Source organism: Bubalus bubalis, chromosome 19, assembly GCF_019923935.1.
Source record: "Bubalus bubalis isolate 160015118507 breed Murrah chromosome 19, NDDB_SH_1, whole genome shotgun sequence".
Classification (NCBI taxonomy): Eukaryota; Metazoa; Chordata; class Mammalia; order Artiodactyla; family Bovidae; genus Bubalus; species Bubalus bubalis.
Genome location: NC_059175.1, coordinates 60,285,812 through 60,306,625, shown reverse-complemented (window position 1 = coordinate 60,306,625; position 20,814 = coordinate 60,285,812).

The following is a 20,814-nucleotide window of genomic DNA, read 5'->3' as shown; positions in this document are numbered from 1 at the left end:
AAGTAGGAAGAAAACCAAAATTATGTAGTACTTTGACAGCTTTTCCATGTTAGAAATAAATCCATAAATTTCAGCAAAAGAATTGTATATGAATAATAAAAATGATTTAAATATTATCTTCAATAATATTATTTAGCAATGCCAAATTTTATAGACTCTTGCTGTAATGAAGTATACGTCCTATATTCAAACTTTGGCAATGCTCAAAATTGCACTGCAATTCTTAAGCAGAGTGCTAAATTCTACTTTGCCAATAGAGATACATCAGCTTAGTCATCTGTCATAAATTTCCTCTGATGTGGATATTAGTAGAAACCTCTGACTCACCCCAACTCTAAGTCAAGATGTAATTTGCTACATAATGTGTTGTGATGGGAAGAGAGAGAATCAATTTTCATTTTGGAGCAAATGGAATAAATTTACACCTGCAGTTGACAAAGAGGTTACAACCTCATCCCAGGAATGCAGAGCAAGCCACAGATGTTCCTAGCTTTAAAATTTGTTGATTTGATTACTGTAATTCACTGAGTCTACACACCTGAAGCTACTCACGCAGTGACTTCAGCTGGTCTAGAATGAAGCAAATCAACTATATTAAACTGGCTATTGGCAATAACACGTCAATATATTTTCATATGCATTACATCTAATTAAATGACATTCTACCATCATTTCAAGTGACCAAAGAGAGGAATTTGTAATAAAATATTTGAAACTGTCTATGAACCTTCAAGTGAACTAGAACAAAAGTAGAAAATCATTCTTTATTATGTACTTACTGTATATCAGAATGTGATATGCAGGTATACAGAAGCAAGCACAATTATCTATTTAATTTCATGATCACAATACTGTTATTTGGCCTTTATTATTTTCATATTTATATAAAGATTTTTGAAACATACAGACTTGAGTCATATAAAACTTGACAAACAATACTACTAAAAATACCATCGTTGAGTGGAACCTGATTTTAAAATCAAACTCAATATTCTAAAAAACATGGGTATAGGCAATTCTTAAATTATTATGGTTATAATTTCAGCTCTTGAAGAAAGATTTTAAAAAACTTATTTTTCTGTTAGAATAACTCTCATAGCAATATAGCTTTTATTTATCTATATGGTGTATATTATGCCTTTAAGTTATTGAGTGTGTCATATAATAAAGTATTTACCACAAGAGATATGTTTTAAATAAACAAATAATAACATCTGAATATGAATAAGAAGTAGAAAATGTTTTGTTCTTCCTCGCAGATCTCCCACATTGAAGGTGATTCTTTACTGTCTGAGCCACTAGGAAAGCCTAAGAATATTGGAGTGGGTAGCCTAGCCCTTCTTCAGGGGATTTCCCAACCCAGGAATTGAACTTGGGTCTCTTGCATTGCAGGTGATTCTTTACCAGCTGAGCCACCAGGGACGTAGTCTTCCTCAGACATGTAAATAAGAACCACACTTTTATTTCTCTTCATGAAAATCATGTCAGCTATCATTATTATCCTTATAATGAAAGCACTTCTTTTTATGTGAGAGAGAAACCTTTAAAATACTGAAATGATTTTAAAATACTGGAGAATATGAAAGGGAAGAAAATGGCAGGACTCTTCATCTTCTTCTAGGTTTTTTTATTCATATTGCTTTATAGATCTGTTCTGAACTGACAGAGAGATTACTTGGTGATGACTTAGTAAAGCCTGTAATGAGAGTGTTTCATGGAGAAGCAAGAAGTCAGCACTGGCAGGATATGAATTGGAGGAAAAGGTTCTCGGCAAACATGCTTCCAGAATTTGGATATTTCTTTTTCAAATAGTGGTAGAGAACTTGGCCATTATTGCTTAATAAGACCCAGACCTATGGGTAAGCACACAGAAGTGAATTTGTAGATACTTAACCATCAGGCTGAACCATCAGGCCGAATAGATTTCAGGTCATTCTATCAGACAAATCATTTCGCAGAGGGTACCAGGACATGGTCAGGTTTATGGGAGCAGGGTCAACTTCTAGGTGATAGAGGAAGCATGTGGAGCACAGATTGTTCAGTGCTCTGGGACAGCATACCAGGAGTGAAAGCAGAAACAAAGGTGTTCTTTGTAAATTAATTTGTGTTGGAGGATAGTTGCTTTACAATGTTGTGCTTTACAATGATAGTTGCTTAACAATGTTGTGTTAGTTTCTGCTGTACAACAAAGTGAATCGGATATATGTATACATACACCCCCTCTTTCTTTGGATTTCATTCCCATCTAGGTCACCACAGGGCACTGAGTAGAGTTACCTAAGCTGTAGAGTAGGTTCTCATTAGTTACCTATTTTATATATAGTATCAATAGTCATACATGTTAATCCCATATCCCAATTCATTCCACCCACCCCATCCACTCCCTGCTTCTCCTTTGGTAACCATAAACTTGTTTTCTATATCTGTGACTCTATTTCTGACTGAACCAATGTGATGGTCAGGAATAGAAACCAGATTTTTAATGGAGAAACAAAGACAGAGAATAGCTACTAATTCCAGATACCTTCTGACTTGTAGGTTGAAGGCTGAGAGTTTCTGCATACCTTGATTAAAACTGCCTGCTATCTGGAATATGTGGTGGTAGTGGTGGGATCTTCCTGTAGATAAAATTGTCTTACAGACTATTGTGTGGATTTGGAGAGTGAGTGAAGTGAAAGTCGCTCAGTCATGTCTGACATTTTGTGACCCCATGGACTGTAGCCTGCCAGGCTCCTCTGTCCATTGAATTCTCTAGGCCAGAATACTGGAGTGGGTAGCCATTCCCTTCTCCAGGGGATCTTCCCAACCCAGGAATTGGACCAGGGTCTCCTGCATTGCTGGCGGATTCTTTATAAGCTGAGCTACCAGGGACTCAGAGAAGACTGTGCTAAAACCTTTAGTATGAACTGTTAAGAGAGAATTCCAGTGTAACTACAGAAAACTACAGTATGAGTGTCTAAATGTGCCTTGAAATCTATCTGGACGTGAAAAGAGGGAAAGATGAAAAGACTAAACCCTGTGATTTAGAATGTATGTTTTTTCATGCAGAGATCTAACAAACACGGTTGAATGACACTTTTATCATAGTAACAAATTCATGAAGTGGGGTCAACAATTATCTTGCTCTGGTAAAACTGTTGCTTGGGAAATTAAGGTAAGGACTATGTCACAGAAGGAGAAAAAAGATTCAGAAGATGAGATGGCTGGATGGCATGACTGATGAAATGGACATGAACTTGGGCAAACTCAGAGATGGTGAGGGACAGGGAGGCCTGGTGTGCTGCAGTCCATGGGATCGCAAAGAGTCTGACATGACTGGGTGACTGAACAGCAAGAACAACAATGTCACATTTAGAGGAAGTGACATATTCCCTGTATGAACCGGGGCTTTTCTGAGGAGAAAATTCATGAGTTTTCATAGAGATTAACACTTCTGATGTGCCATTTCTCCATGTCTGCTTCTCTTTCCAATGCTACTGATCCATCCTAGACTGACTTTTAAGAATGTCTGTGAAGTGTATTTAGCACATGAAAATGTGCTCCAATCTTCTGTATAACATGAACAGTAGAATTATATGTATATAAAAAAGCTTCTGTGAGAGCCAAAAAGACTAAGTGATGCTGATAAATAATTTTTTTTTTTTGCTACAGAGACAACTTTCAAATGCATCATTGAATTATACCCTCAAAAATGCAGGGATTGATCATGTATGCTGTATATTAACTAACTTTTAAATGCTAAATAATAAATCTTTGATCTTTGTTAGTATATTAAACAGAATATACACTACATATATTACTAATTTTAATATTGTGTTAGAAAACCAGTATATGATTATGACTGTCAGTTTGAACATTTAGAAAATAGTAATAAATAAGGAGAACGGTGATATAACTTTAATGCCAAGACCTGGGGTCAGAAAAATATAGTCTGCTAGCCAAAGCTCAAAACATTTATTGTCGCACTCTTTACAGAAAGAGTTTGCAAGTCTTGACTTAGTGGATTAATACTTTTTACAATTGATTCTATTCTTCTGCACATTCTGTGCTTTTATTGGCCAATATAACTTCTTTTTTCCAATATTATTTCAATGACATTAAATATCCTGCATTTTAAATGCCTTATGTTTATTTTTTTAAATAAACTAAAATTCGGAGAAGGCAATGGCACCCCACTCCAGTACTCTTGTCTGGCAAATCCCATGGTCAGAGGAGCCTGGTAGGCTGCAGCCCATGGGGTCACTAAGAGTCTGAAACTACTGAGTGACATCACTTTCACTTTTCACTTTCATGCATTGGAGAAGGAAATGGCAACCCACTCCAGTGTTCTTGCCTGGAAAGTCCCAGAGACAGCCGAGCCTGGTGGGCTGCCGTCTATGGAGTCGCACAGAGTCAGACATGACTGAAACGACTTAGCAGCAACAGCAGTAGCATATATCCATGGACAGAGGAGCCTGATAGGCTGAAGTCCATGGTGTTGCTAAGAGTCAGACACAATTGAGCGACTTCACTTTCACTTTTCACTTTCATGCCTTGGAGAAGGAAATGGCAACCCACTCCAGTGTTCTAGCCCGGAGAATCCCAAGTAAGGGGGAGCCTGGTGGGCTGCCGTCTCTGGGGTCCCACAGAGTCGGACACGACTGAAGTGACTTAGCAGCAGCAGCAGCAGTATATATACATATCAGATCAGATCAGTCACTCAGTCGCGTCCAACTCTTTGCGACCCCATGAATCGCAGCCCTCCCTGTCCATCACCAACTCCCGGAGTTCACTGAGACTCACATCCATCGAGTCAGTGATGACATCCAGCCATCTCATCCTCTGTCGTCCCCTTCTCCTCCTGCCCCCAATCCCTTCCAGCATCAGAGTCTTTTCCAACGAGTCAACTCTTCACATGATGTGGCCAAAGTACTGGAGTTTCAGCTTTAGCATCATTCCTTCCAAAGAAATCCCAGGGCTGATCTCCTTCAGAATGGACTGCTTGGATCTCCTTGTAGTACAAGGGACTCTCAAGAGTCTTCTCCCACACCACACTTCAAAAGCATCAATTCTTCGGCACTCAGCCTTCTTCACAGTCCAACTCTCACCTCCATACATGACCACAGGAAAAACCATAGCCTTGACTAGACGGACCTTTGTTGGCAAAGTAATGTCTCTGCTTTTGAACATGCTATCTAGGTTGGTCATAACTTTCCTTCCAAGGAGTAAGCGTCTTTTAATTTCATGGCTGCAGTCACCATCTGCAGTGATTTTGGAGCCCCAAAAAATAAAGTCTGACATTGTTTCCACTGTTTACCCATCTGTTTCCCATGAAGTGGTGGGACCGGATGCCATGATTTTCATTTTCTGAATGTTGAGCTTTAAGCCAACTTTTTCACTCTCCTTTCATCAAGAGGCTTTTGAGTTCCTCTTCACTTTCTGCCATAAGGGTGGTGTCATCTGCATATCTGAGGTTATTGATATTTCTCCCAGGCAATCTTGATTCCAGTTTTTGTTTCTTCCAGTCCAGTGTTTCTCATGATGTACTCTGCATATAAGTTAAATAAACAGGGTGACAATATACAGCCTTGACGAACTCCTTTTCCTATTTGCAACCAATCTGTTTTTCCATGTCCAGTTCTAACTGTTGCTTCTTGACCTGCATACAATTTCTCAAGAGGCAGATCAGGTGGTCTGGTATTCCTATCTCTTTCAGAATTTTTCACAGTTTATTGTGATCCACACAGTCAAAGGCTTTGGCATAGTCAATAAAGCAGAAATATATGTTTTTCTGGAACTCTCTTGCTTTTTGCATGATCCAGCGGATGTTGGCAATTTGATCTCTGGTTCCTCTGCCTTTTCTAAAACCAGCTTGAACATCAGGAAGTTCATGGTTCACATATTGCTGAAGCCTGGCTTGGAGAATTTTAAGCATTACTTTACTAGCGTGTTTGATGGGTGCAATTGTGCGGTAGTTTGAGCATTCTTGGCATTGCCTTTCTTTGGGATTGGAATGAAAACTGACCTTTTCCAGTCCTGTGGCCACTGCTGAGTTTTCCAAATTTGCTGGCATATTGAGTGCAGCACTTTCAGAGCATCATCTTTCAGGATTTGGAATAGCTCAACTGGAATTCCATCACCTCCACTAGCTTTGTTCGTAGTGATGCTTTCTAAGGCCCACTTGACTTCACATTCCAGGATGTCTGGCTCTAGGTCAGTGATCATATCATATATATATATAGATAGATAGATAGATATAAAATAGGTTTATGAACTACTTTTAAAATTTAGAAAATTTCAGTGAAATAAATCCAGCTCACATTGTCAGTTCAGTTCAGTTGCTCAGTAGTGTCAGACTCTTTACGACCCCATGGACTGCAACATGACAAGCCTCCCTGTCCATCACCAATTCCCAGAGATTACTCAAACTCATGTCCATTGAATCAGTGATACCATCCAACCATCTCTTCCTCTGTCATCCCCTTCTTCTCCTGCCTTCAATCATTCCAAGCACCAGGGTCTTTTCAAATGAGTCAGTTCTTCCCATCAGGTGACCAAAGCATTTGAGTTTCTGCTTGAGCTCAGTCATTCCAATCAATATTCTGGACTTATTTCCTTTAGGGCTGACTGGTTTGATCTCCTCACAGTCCAGGGACTCTCAAGAGTCTTCTCCAACACCACAGTTCAAAAAGCACCAATCCTTTCATGCTCAACTTCCTTTATAGTCCAACTTTCATATCCATACATGACTACTGGAAAAACTATAGGTTTGACTAGATGGACCTTTGTTGGCAAAGTAATGTCTCTGCTTTTTAATATGCTGTCTAGGTTGGTCATAGCTTTTCTTTCAAGGAGTCAGCATCTTTTAATTTCATGGCTGCAGTCACCATCTGCAGTGATTTTGGAGACCAAAAAAATAAAAAAATAAAGTCTGTCACTGTTTCTATTTTCCCCCCATCTATTTACCATGAAGTGATGGGACTGGATGCCATGATCTCCATGTTTTGAATGTTGAGTTTTAGCCAGCTTTTTCACTCTCCTCTTTTATTTTCATCAAGAGGCTCTTTAGTTCCTCTTCGCTTTCTGCCATAAGGGTGGTGTCATCTGCACATCTGAAGTTATTGATATTTCTCCTGGCAATGTTGAGTCCAGCTTGTGCTTCCTCCAGCCCAGCATTTCTCATGATGTACTCTCATATAAGTTAAATAAGCAGGGTGACAATATACAGCCTTGATGTACTCCTTTTCTTATTTGGAACCAGTCTGTTGTTCCATGTCCAGTTCTAACAGTTGCTTCTTGACCTGCACACAGATTTCTCAGGAGGCAGGTAAGATGGTATTGTACATTTGAATAATTAGAAAAAATGTTTTGCTCTCTCTAGACACTCACTGCCTTTTTCCAGGAGATTATGTAACAAATATTCATATCTGTTTTATTGTGGATGTGAACTGAACCTCCCAAATTATATAATTTGGGCTTCCCAGGTGGCTTGGGGGTAAAGAATCCACCTGCCTATGAAGGAGACTTAAGAGGCATGAGTTTGATCCCTGGGTTGGATAGATCCCCTGGAATAGAAAATGGCAACCCACTTCAGTATTTTTGCTGGGAAAATACCAGGGACAGAAAAGTCTGGTGGGCTAGAGTCCATAGGGTTGCAAAGAGTCAGAATCGACTGACCAAATGAGCACCCAAATGGTCTAATTCTAACTTTTTTAATATATGCACATATCATGGCATCTGGTCCGATCACTTCATGGCAAATAGGTGGGCAAATAATGGAAATTGTGACAGACTTTCTTTTCTTGGGCTCCAGAATCACTGTAGATGATGACTACAGACAAAGAATTAAAACATACTTGTTCCTTGTGGGGGCGGGGGAAGTATAACAAAACTAGACAGCATATTAAAAAGCAGAGATATTACTGACAAAGGTCCATATAGTCAAAATTATGGTTTTACCAGTAGTCATGTATGAATATGAATGTTGGACCATAAAGAAAGCTGAGTGCCAAAGAACTGATGCTTTTGAACTGTGGTGTTGGAGAAGACTCTTGGGAATCCCTTGGACAGCAAGGAGAACAAACCAGTCAATAAGTCATGTCTGACTCTTTAAGACCATATAGACTGAAGAAAGCCAGGCTTTCCATTCTTTCATCATTTCCTGGAGTTTGCTCATATTCATGTCCACTGATTCATGATGTCATCCAACCATCTCATCCTCTGTCACCCGCTTCTTCTCCTACCTCAATCTTTCCCAGCATCAGGGTCTTTTCCAATGACTAAGCTCTCTGCATCAGATGGCCAAAGTATTAGAGCTTCAGCTTAGCATCAGTCCTTCCCATGAATATTCAGGGTTGATTTCCTTTAGAATTGGCTGGCTTTATCTCCTTGCAGTCCAAGGGACTCTCAAGAGTCTTCTCCAATACCACAGTTCAAAAGCATCAATTCTTAGGCAGTTAGGCTTCTTTATGGTCCAACTCTTTATATGACTACTGGAAAAAATAAAGCTTTGACTATACAGACCTTTGTCGGCATTGATGTCCTTGCTTTTGAATACACTGAATACCCTGTCTACTTTTGTCATAGTTTTTCTTCCAAAGAGGGCTTCCTTTGTGACTCAGCTGGTGAAGTGTCTGCCTGCAACGCAGTAGACCTGGGTTTGATCCCTGGGTTGGGAAGATCCCCTGGAGAAGAGAAAGGCTACCCACTCCAGTATTCTGGCCTGGAGAATTCCATGGATTGTGTAATTATTACAGTTACTATTACAAATAATCACAGATATGTCAGACATGACTGAGTAAGCAACTTTCATTTCTTCCAAGGAGCAAATTTTTTTAATTTCATGACTGCAGTCACTGTCCACAGTGATTTTGGAGCTCAAGAAAACAAAGTTTGTCACTGTTTCCACTCCCCACTCCCATCTATTTGTCATGAAGTGATGGGATCAGATGCCATGATCTTAATTTTTTGAATGTTGAGTTTTAAACCAACTTTTTCACTCTCCTATCTCACCTATCAAGCAATGTGGCCTGAATAGTATTGTTTCAAGAATACTAGGAGCCTTCACTACTAGGAAGCATTTTAATTTCATCATGTTACACTTTTAACATTAAAAATAGGTTATTTTTATCAAATGTGCTGTAGATAAAATTTAAAAATAAAACTAATAGATGAGCTAAATGATATTTATTCAATATGATTAGAAATATAAAATTCAAAATAAATACCCATATCTAAAATATACATAGAAACATAATTTTACATATAAGTAACCATGTTACATTTTCAAAAGTTATTTTTTATGCTTTGATTTGAGCTGTACATATTAAAACAAAAATATTGTGTTGAATGAAGTTTATCATCATTGGAAAAATTAAAAATTTATAACATTACCTGGATTTCAATAAGGGCATTTTTTTTAAAAAGCTAAGCAAAAATCAATACCTTGAGTATACAATAGAAATTGCCAATTGGGAAATATAATGAAAGACAAATCCCAGTCACAAAAATTATAAAGCTTTAAATTACATAGAAATAAATAGACTTTCTAAAAAATTAGAAAAGTCTATATAAAGAAAACCATTAAAATTCTCACTATTAAAATGAGAATAAATGGTGATATAAACCTCATAAAACAGGTCAAAACAATATATAAATTTAATGTAATTGAAAAGTATCAACATTCTCCTTTGAGTGGGAAATTGGCAAATTAATTTTTAATTGCATGGGAAAGAAAATATGAGAAAATCTAAAGCATTTTCTAAAAGTGTTTATACTGTATTTCATTTGATTGTGCTACAAAACTATAGTAGTTAAAGCTGACATGTTTCTTCAAAGGGAACAAAGAATAAATAAATATAGAAATAGCCAATATACAAAAAGATATTTGTATAAGATTTTATTGTATGAAAAAAATGTATTTTTAAATCAGTAAGAGAGGGATTTAAAAGAAAAATGGTTCATATCTCTTCTTCACATTGTTTTTGAAACTAAATTCTAAATATTTTAGTTTTAAAAATGGAAAAATATTAAAAATTTTCCTAGTAGAAAATACATATAAAATATTTTATTGTGTATTTAATAGCATTATTATCACAAAAAAATGAACCTATAATAATAAGAAAATAATTGGCTGAATAAAATCCATAAATTATAAATCCATTTATGATAAATTTTAAAAATTAACAATAAAAATGGGTAATTATGTGCAACCCTTATGAATATTCAAAAGAATATTTTAAAGCAGAAATGAAGGTGAATTAGTGGTGAAGAGAGGGTTTTATAGTTAATATTACTGTAGTAGGAGGCAGTGAGGAGCAATAGTTTTTACTGAACAAGGACCAGAATGGAAATATAATGGGGGAACCAGATCACTGACTCAGATAATGGGGTAGTCTTACATCATGCCATTTTTCAAAATTACTATGAATATGTGACCAGCCAGCTCATGTTGAGGAAGGTCCATAGAACATGGGTTTATGAAAAGTGAGCCACACGGACATGACCAAGCAACTGAACTGAACTGAAACCTTGCACAAATGTATGTTGATTATGATACAATAAACACTGGCAAATGGAAGTTATGAACAAATACCATAATATGAGCAAAATTATCATTCAGAATTGTTTAAAATGAAAAAAGAAAATCAAATACTGAATACTAAAAGACATGTTCATACCTGCAAATTTGTATGTTTACAAGCAAATACAAAGTACAAATACATACATCTATATATTTATATTTATCTATATCAAGATGGATATTAAAATGAGAAAACCTTCAATCCTTGACTAACAGCTTGTTCTTCAGTTGTGAAGTCTCCTGCATCTCCTGCATTGGCAGGCCACATCGCTTGTTTCATTTATTGCTGGATTCCATTTATTATTACTACTGTTTTGCTTACTTTTTTATGATAGCTCAGTTGGTAAAGAATCCACCTGCAATGCAGGAGGCCCTGGTTTGATTCCTGGCTGGGAAAGATCCACTGGAGAGGAATAAGCTACCTACTCTAGCATTGTTGGGCTTCCCTTGTGGCTCAGCTGGTAAAGAATCTGCCTGCAATGAGAGAGACCTGGGTTCTATCCCTGGGTCGGGAAGATCCCCTGGAGAAGAGAAAGGCTACCCACTCTAGTATTCTGGCCTGGAGAATTCTATAGACTGTATAGTCCATGTGGTCGCAAAGAGTTGGTCACAACTGAGGGACTTTCACTTTCACTTTTACTTTTTTCATCAAAGTGCCTTGATAAATGTTACCATTTGTTATTTGTGTAATTTTATTTGAAACTAGCAACAGAAATCTGTACCACACAAACAATAGAACATCTTTGTTAACAGCATTGGCTTTGGATTCATACATTTTAATGTTTGAATCCCAACTTTGTTATTTTTCTAGTTTCCTCATCTTAGGTAATGTGATTGTATCTAAATTTTCTGTTGTCTGTTTACTTATATTAGAAATTGCATTTCACAGTTTGTGTTAGTGGTAAATAATCCACCTGCCAATGCAGGAGATGCAAGAGACACGGGTTCAATCACTGGATCAGAAAAATACCATGGAGAAGGAAATGGCAATCGACTCCAGTATTCTTACCTGGAAAATCCCATGGACAGAGGAGCCTAGGGTCTCAAAGAGTTGGACACAACTGAGCAACTAACACTTTCACTTTCAATAATCTAGCACTCTTCCTTGGACATTTTGTCAATCCCTACTTTCTAAATGAAAGTGAAGTGAAAGTGAAGTCACTCAGTCATGTCCGACTTTTCGTGACCCCATGGACTGTGTAGCCTACCAGACTCGTCTCTCTGTGGAATTTTCCAGGCAAGAGTACTGGAGTGGGTCGCCATTTCCTTCTCCAGGGGAATCTTCCCAACCCAGGGATTGAACCCAGGTCTCCCGCACCACAGCCAGACGATTTACCATCTGAGCCACCAGGGACCCTGCCTTTACCCCCTACTTTCCAGGTATAGACCAAAGAAGAAAGCTACAACATTGCAGATATCCATCAGCTTGGTAGAAAGAAGGAAGTCATCATAATAAGTATGTTTTCTTTGTTAAAGAGCTTATTGCCCTTGGTATTATGAAGGACATGTGTTGGTTTGTGTAGAGCTGCCATTTTTTGCTTATCATGACTGTACTAGCCAGTACTAAGCAAGGTTAGACATCCCACCATCCCACCCACATCCCCCCTCTGCAACTTTTACCACCACGGCTACCCTCAGTTTTCATATATCACAAATGTATCAAGCCTGCAGTCTGGACATCATTTATAGAGATGCTGAGGGGGTCATAATGAGTCCCAACTCTGAGCCTTAACCTCCAGCCATTGACATTCTGAGTTTACAAATTTTGCTGAGAAATGTTCCACTAACTTTCAGCACATGCAGAAAATCACACTTTAGTTTGATCTGCCTTCATTTTGACTAGTTTTGTAATATTTCTAAGATGTATTCTCTGATGAGGAAATTTATTTTGTTTTAAAAATTAATTATTCAGATTTTCTTCTCAGTTATATATCTCATGTATCATTTCAGTGGTAAAAAATTGGAAGATATTAATAGGTTTTCCATCCTTGTCTTAGTGAGTATCATCTTTATGTTTTGCACCAAAAAATACTCTTTAATATTTCATTGTTACAATTACTAGGCCATAATGTGGTTCCTCAGAGTCAGAAATAAAAAATCTAAGTAACTCTTGAGTTTACTGCATCTCATTTGCCCAATTTAATTTCTCCTTAGTAACTAGGGAAAAGTGTATTATGCTTTAGAATGGTTGGATAACAGCTGTTTTACAGAATATATCCCTGTCAACATTATATCCTGAAGTTAAATGACTGTGTTACCTGACCTTTATTCTTGTGCTGAAAGCCAGTTAATGGCTATAGCAGCAACTCATATTGAGGGAACAGATTTGCATATTGTATTACAGCTTAATAACCAGTGGAATAAAAGATAACACATGGTGAATCCTTTATAAATACATCCAATGACATTTATGGAGCAGTGGATAACAATATAGATGAATAAAACTTTTGTGTAATATAAATATTTAAATATGTATGAAGTACATGTTTGATCATAGAAGAGTAGAGAAGATGGATTTAAAAAACAAAATATAAGACAACAAAGAGAGAAAATGAGAAACTAAGCTAGCTGATGGGAGTCTTCATTTCTCTGCTATTTATTTGTTCAGGTTGTTAAGACTTTTCAGGAAATATATGATTATTGATACCCAGACAGGCAGACAGCCAAAGATCATTGAGCATTTTCCATTAGCGAATATGACATATACTTATTTTTTGAAATTAAAAATATATACACATATTTTATGTATATGTTATATGTACATATTAATAAAATATTATGAGCTTTTTCTTAAGTTGCTACATATTTACATTATTTAAAAATAATAGATTATGCTCAGGGATCATCTAAAATCAAAAGTTTATATTAGACACAGACAGACACTTATTTATCCATGATCTATTTAGAGTATGAGAGTACCTTAGGATGATGTCCATTGCATTGGAATGAATGTTAAATATATTTTTGTGGGCTGTTTGTAAATTTGTTGTTAAGTTGCTATGTCATGTTCAACTCTTTGTGACCCCCATGGACTGTAGCCCACAATCTCCTCTGTCCTTCACTATCTTCCAGAGTTTGCTCAAATTCATGTCCATTGAGTCAGTGGTGCTCAACACCAATTAGGCTAAAATATTATCTTCAACATTTTTCAGATAAATCAATTTTCTTTCTAACTTTCTTTTTTCCCTTTCTTTCTTTCCTTCCTTCCCTCCCTTTCCTCTTTATGCCTCTTCCTTCCATCCTGTCTCTCCCTTCTTTATCTTTATTTTCCTTTTGTGTATTGCATAAATACAGCATCATAATCTGTATCAAAGCTAATTGCCATGAAATTGATCAATACTTTTCTGTTTCTTCGTACTAAAGCTCTAAATAGTAGCTTGTTAATGAGAATTTGGAGTACAAAATGCCCTCAAGTTCAGTGTTTTCCATTACCTAAGCAATTATTTTTCAAGATTTTCTTCACCAATTCATAAATTTTATGGCAACTGTATGTCATATATGGATATTTTTTGTAAGACAGTCATCAACTTTAGACAGCGATTGCTTCAGTAGATTATTTTTAATCTGATAAAAAGTGCATCAACGAAAATTTTTAACCTAATTTGGGGATTGCCATAACACAAGGGATAAAGTATTCATGGTTTTGAATAAGGACTATTTTTCAATTAAAAAAAAAGTTCCAATGGACATATTTCTAACCCCTCATATTTTTCTTCTCTTGGGCTTAGACTATTTCACCATGACCCATTGGGCCTTGGCCAACACATTTCTCTACTCCTCATTTAATACAAATTCAGTTCACTTCAGTTCAGTCGCTCAGTCGTGTCAGACTCTTTGCGACCCCATGAACCACAGCACTCCAGGCCTCCCTGTCCGTCACCAACTGCCAAAGTACACCCAAACCCATGTCCATTAAGTCGGTGATGCCATCTAACCATCTCATCCTCTGTTGTCCCCTTCTCCTTCTGCCCTCAATCTTGCCCAGCATCAGGGTCTTTTCAAATGAGTCAGCTCTTCTCATCAGGTGGCCAAAGTACTGGAGGTTCTGCTTCAAAATCAGTCCTTCCAATGAACACCCAGGACTGATCTCCTTTAGGAAGGACTGGTTGGATCTCCTTGCATTCCAAGGGACTCTCAAGAGTCTTCACCAACATCACAGTTCAAAAGTATCAATTATTTGGCTCTCAGGTTGCTTTATAGTCCAACTCTCACATCCATACAAGACCACTGGAAAAACCATAGCCTTGAATAGACAGACCTTTGTTGGCAAAGTAATGTCTCTGCTTTTTAATATGCTGTTTAGGTTGGTCATAACTGTGTTTCCAAGGAGTAAGCATCTTATAATTTCATGGCTGCAATCACCATCCAGAGTGATTTTGGAGCCCAGAAAAATGAAGTTATCCACTGTTTCCCCATCTATTTGCCATGAAATTTTGGGACCGGATGCCATGATCTTAGTTTTTTGAATGTTGAGCTTTAAGCCAACTTTTTCACTCTCCTCTTTCACTTTCAAGAACTCTTTAGTTCTTCTTCACTTTCTGCCATAAGGGTGGTGTCATCTGCATATCTGAGGTTATTGATATTTCTCCCGGCAATCTTGATTCCAGCTTGTGTTTCTTCCAGTCCAGAGTTTCTCATGATGTAGTCTGCATATAAGTTAAATAAACAGGGTGACAATATATAGCCTTGATGAACTCCTTTTCCTATTTGGAACCAGTCTGTTGTTCCTTTTTCAGTTCTAACTGTTGCTTCCTGACCTGCATACAGATTTCTCAAGAGGCAGGTCAGACGGTCTGGTACTGCCATCTCTTTCAGAATTTTCCACAGTTTATTGTGATCCATACAGTCAAAGGCCTTGGCATAGTCAATAAAGCAGAAATAGATGTTTTTCTGGAACTGTCTTGCTTTTCAATAATCCAGCAGATGTTGGCAATTTGATCTCTGGTTCTTCTGCCTTTTCTAAAACCAGCCTGAACATCTGGAAGGTCAAGGTTCACATATTGCTGGAGCCTGGCTTGGAGAATTTTAAGCATCACTTTACTAGCGTGTGAGACGAATGCAGTTGTGTGGTAGTTTGAGAATTCTTTGGCATATTAATACAAATATCCTAACACAATCCATCATGTTGAATTTTTCTCTATTCCATATACCTGCCAAGAAGTTTATCACTTTAAGGCCTTTTCCTTGAATTCAAAAATCCTTGTTTTGGCCTTTCCCATTGCTGGCACCTTCTCATAAGCCAAGATTCACAACTAAGTCCACCTGGTAGATAAAACTTCCCAAACTCGCTCTGTTAAATACTTTAATACCTATTTAGACAGTCAAGAGTTGATGCCACTTGCCTCAAAGAACTGACTCATTGGAAAAGACCCCAATGCTGGGAAAGATTGAAAACAAAAGGAGAAGGGGGTGGCAGAGAATGATAACAACCCTGACCTGATGGATATGATTTCGAGCAAACTTGGGGAGATAGTGAAGGACAGGGAAGCCTGGTGTGCTGCAGTCCATGGGGTCACAAAGAGTCAAACACGACTGAACAACAACAACAACACAGTTGATTTACAATGTTGTGTTAGATTCAGGTGTACAGCAAACAGAATTAGTTATGCATATGTATATATTCACTCTTTTTTATTTTTCCATATAGACCATTCCAGAGTTGATTAGAGTTCACCGTGCTATACAGAAGCTCATTATTAGTTATTATATATACACATATATTAGTGTATATATGTCAATCCCAATCTCCCAATTTATCCCTCCTCACCATATTCATTTATTTTATTGTATTGTTCATCTCCTGTAGAAGGTATGCTCCAGGAAAGCAAGTGTAAAATTTTCTCTCTTGTTCTAGGCTTTTCACAAATGTCTGGAAGACACAGTAAATCCTGAATAATCATGTTAAATGAATGGATGGATAAATGAGAAGATGAATGAGGGAAAGTCAAAATGCTTGTAACTAAAAATCTCTCATAAATTAAAAAAAATCTCTTTAAATAAGCTTATTAAGTTATAATATTAATTTACAATAGACAAAAAAGTGTACAACTGTCCAAAATTTAACAAACTGACCTGTATAACCAGCATATAAATTAGAAATAAGATACTATTCACACCAGAAAAATCTCATTCATACCCATTTCAGTTATTTCAGTAGATACACCATGAATTGCAAGTGTATTAACTATTTAAACAGACTGAATATATTTTTTTGTAAAGATAAGAACTCTCCTGTATTGTTCCTTTAGCAAATACTATTAGTTTACTAAGACATCCATCTGTTCAACTCACTCATTCCTTTAGACTCTGCGAGGAGGGAGAAAGTGAACTACTATAGTCTGTTACTAAACATTCTCATGACATAAGCATTTATGGAATAAGAAAATATAAACAATAATCAACATTTTTTTAAATCTTCATTACCAAACCATTGCAAATTATAACAACATCCTAATATATGAAACATTAAATTAATATTTTTAGGTATAATAATTTGTGAAAATTTCATCTTATGCCAGAAAACATTTTAACAACTTGGATTACAAGGATTGATTAATATCAGTCCATATAACAACTGATTTGTTATAAGATGATTAATATCAACAGGTCCCATAATATTGATATAAAGAAAAGCTGACCAGGACTGGGCAGATGGATATGGGGTCAAGGCTCTCTACCTGAGGAGGAGTGGGCAGAAGAAAGAAGGGATGTGTCTGGCAGGTATAGCAGGTAGGGGTTGGAAGCAACACAGATACTTGCTGGTGAGTTGTCTAGGGGAGAAATAACAGGTGCTATGGACTGAATTGTGCTGTTGCTGTTCAGTTGCCCAGTCGAGTCTGACTCTTTGTGATCCCATGAACTGCAGCATTCCAGGCCTCCTTGTCCCTCACCATCTCCTGGAGTTTTGCCCAAGTTCATGTTCATTGCATTAGTGATGCTGTCCAGCCATCTCATCCTCTGATGCCCTCTTCTCCTGCTCTCAATCTTTCCCAGCATTAGGGACTTTTTCAATGAGTCATCTATTCATATCAGATGACCAAAATACTGGAGATTCAGCATTAGTTCTTCCAGTGAACACTCAGGGTTGATCTCCCTTAAGATTGTCTAGTTTGATCTCCTTGCAGTCCAAGGGACTCTCAGGAGTCTTCTCCAGCACACTAGCTTGAAGTAATCAGTTCTTTGGTGCTCAGCCTTCTTTATGGTCCAGCTCTCACAACTGTACTTGAGCACTGGGAAGACCATAGCCTTGTCTATACAGACCTTTGTCCACAGAGTAACATCTCTGCTTTTCAACGTGTTGTCTAGGTTTATAATCACTTGCTTGCCAAGAAGCAATTTTCTTCTGATTTCATGGCTGCAGTCATTGTCCGCAGTGACTTTGGAGCCCAAGAAGCGGAAATCTGTCTTTATTTCCACATATTCCCCTTCTATTTGTCATGCAGTAATGGGGTCAGATGCCGTGATCTTAGTTTTTTAACATTTAGTCTTAAGCCAACTCTTTCACTCTCCTCCTTCACTCTCATCAAGAGGCTTTTTCATTCCTCTTCCCTTTCTGCCTTTAGAGTGGTATCATCTGCATATCTGAGGTTGTTGATGTTTCTCCTGCCTATCTTGATTCCAGCTTGTTACTCATGCAGTCCATTATTTCTCACGATGTGTTCAGTGTACAGGTTAAAGAACCAGGTTGACAGCAGACAGCCCTGTCTTACATCTTTCTTGATCTTGAACCAATCAGTTGTTCCATATAGGGTTCTAACTGCTGCTTATTGACTTGCATACAGGTTTCTCAGGAGACAGGTAAGATGGTCTGGTATTTCCATCTCTCTAAGAGCTTTCCACAGTTTGTCATGATCCAGAGTCAAAGGCTTTATCTCCATTGATGAAACAGAGATAGATGATTTTTTTTTTTTTTTCTGAAATCCCCTTGCTATTTCTATAATCCAGCAAATGTTAGCAATTTGATCTCTGGTTCCTCTTTCTTTTCTAAACTCACCTTGGATGTCTGGAAGTTCTTGGTTTGCATAATGCTGAAGCCTAGCATGCAAGATTTTAAGCATGACCTTACTAGCGTGGGAGATGAGTATAATTGTCTGATATTCTTTGGTACTACCGTTCTTGGGAATTGGGATGAAGATTGACCTTTTCCAGTCCTGTAGCCACTGCTGGGTCTTCCAGATTTTCTGACATAATTAATGCAAAACCTTGACAGCATTATCCTTTAGGGATCTGAATAGTTCTCTTGGAATTTCATTGCATCCACTAGCTTTATTAACAGCAGTGTTTCTTAAGGCCCACTTTTTTCACTCCCAAATATCGGGCTCTGGGTGACTAACCACACCATTGTAGTAATCTGGTTCATTAAGACCTTTTTTTTGATACAGTTCTTCTGTGTATTCTTTCCAATTCACCTTGATCTCTTCAGCATCTACTATGTCTATACCATTTTTATATTTACTGTGCCCATCTTTGGGTGGAACGATCCCTTGATGTTTCCAGCTTTCCTGAAGAAATCTCTAGTCCTTCCCCTTTTGTTTTTTTCTTCTATTATTAAGCACTGTTAATTGAAGAATTGTAACCCCTACCCAATTAATTGAAGCTCTAAGCTCCAATGGATGGTATTTACAGATGGGGCCTTAGGAAATTAATTATGATTAGATGAAGGCATGAAGGGGTGGGGAGGGATTCATAATGACATACTGAAGTGAGTAGCTATTCCCTTCTCCAGGGGATCTTCCCAACCCAGGGATCAGATCAACCTTGGGTCTCCTGCCTTTCAGGCAGATTCTTTACTGTCTGAATCACCAGAGAAGCCCCTGGCTAGTTAGTCATATCCAACTCTTTTTTTAAAATATACATTTGTTTATTTTAATTGGATGAGGTGGATGAAACTGGAGCCTATTATACAGAGTGAAGTAAGCCAGAAAGAAAAATACCAGTACAGTATCCTAACGCATATATATGGAATTTAGAAAGATGGTAATGATAACCCTGTAAGAGAGACAGCAAAAGAGACACAGATGTATATCCAACTCTTTTTGACCCTATGGACTGTAGCCTGCCAGGTTCCTCTGTTCATGGAATTCTCTAAGCAAGTATACTGAAATGGGTTGCTATTCCCTTCTCCAAAGGATCTTCTGAACTCAGGGATAGAACCCTGGTCTTCTTTATGGCAGGCAGATTCTTTACCATTTTAGCCACCAGGGAAGCTCCAAAATGACATTAGTGACTTTATAAAGAGAGGAATGGAGACATAGATTTGAGCACACAGTAAGAAGACCGTTGTTTTCAATCCAGGAAGAAGGTCCTCACCAGGAACCAAATTGGTCCATACCTTGATCTTGGACTTGCCTCAGACTCCAAAACTGTGAGAATCAAATGTCTATTGCCTTAAGCCACCCTCTCCCTCTCCCCCTCCAGAGGAGCTTTTTGGAACTAGCTTTTCAGAATTTTATACCCTGTAGTGAAGTGAAGTTGCTCAGTCGTGTCTGACTCTTGTGAGTCCATGGACTGTAGCCTACAAGGCTCCTCTGTCCATGGGATTTTCCAGGCAAGAGTACTGGAGTGGGTTACCCTTTCCTTCTCCAGGGGATCTTCCTGACCCAGGGATCGAATCCGGGTCTCCTGCATTGCAGGCAGACGCTTTACCATCTGAGCCACCAGGGAAGCCCTTTATACTCCGAGTTGCCTGAATTATAGCAGCAAGTTTCTACATTAGTGTTCTTGTACTTTCAGTTTACATTCTAGGCTTCCCTGGTTCCTTACCATTAGGTTACATCACCACACATTTCCTCTGACTTTTGCTAGTCTACTTTTTTAGGTTCTGAAGTTATTCTGAGGACCAGTTTCCTTCCTTCTGAAGCAGAGACACTATTCTGTTAATTGATTCAGTTGATTCACCCTTCTCTAATTAATTGTCAATGTGAAATTGGAGCAGATTTTTAAATATATAAAATATCGACTTCTGAGACAAATACTTCTTCTAAGGTCTTTGTGTGTCTTTCATTCTGCTACCCCTAACAAAAGAGAAAGAAGTATTTCTTTAGTCACAGACAATGAGTACAGGGAACTTGGTAACAATGACTATGATGTTAAGGACAGGAGTGTTAAGGACCAAGGAAAGTATGGAGTTTGGGGAATTGAAAGTACATCCACCCTGATACCAGCGGTCTGGATTCAGCCTTCTTTAACTTCCCTATCAGACCTCGACTCTAGCATGAAGCATATGCTGCTGTGGATTTATCCTTCCTTTTTTT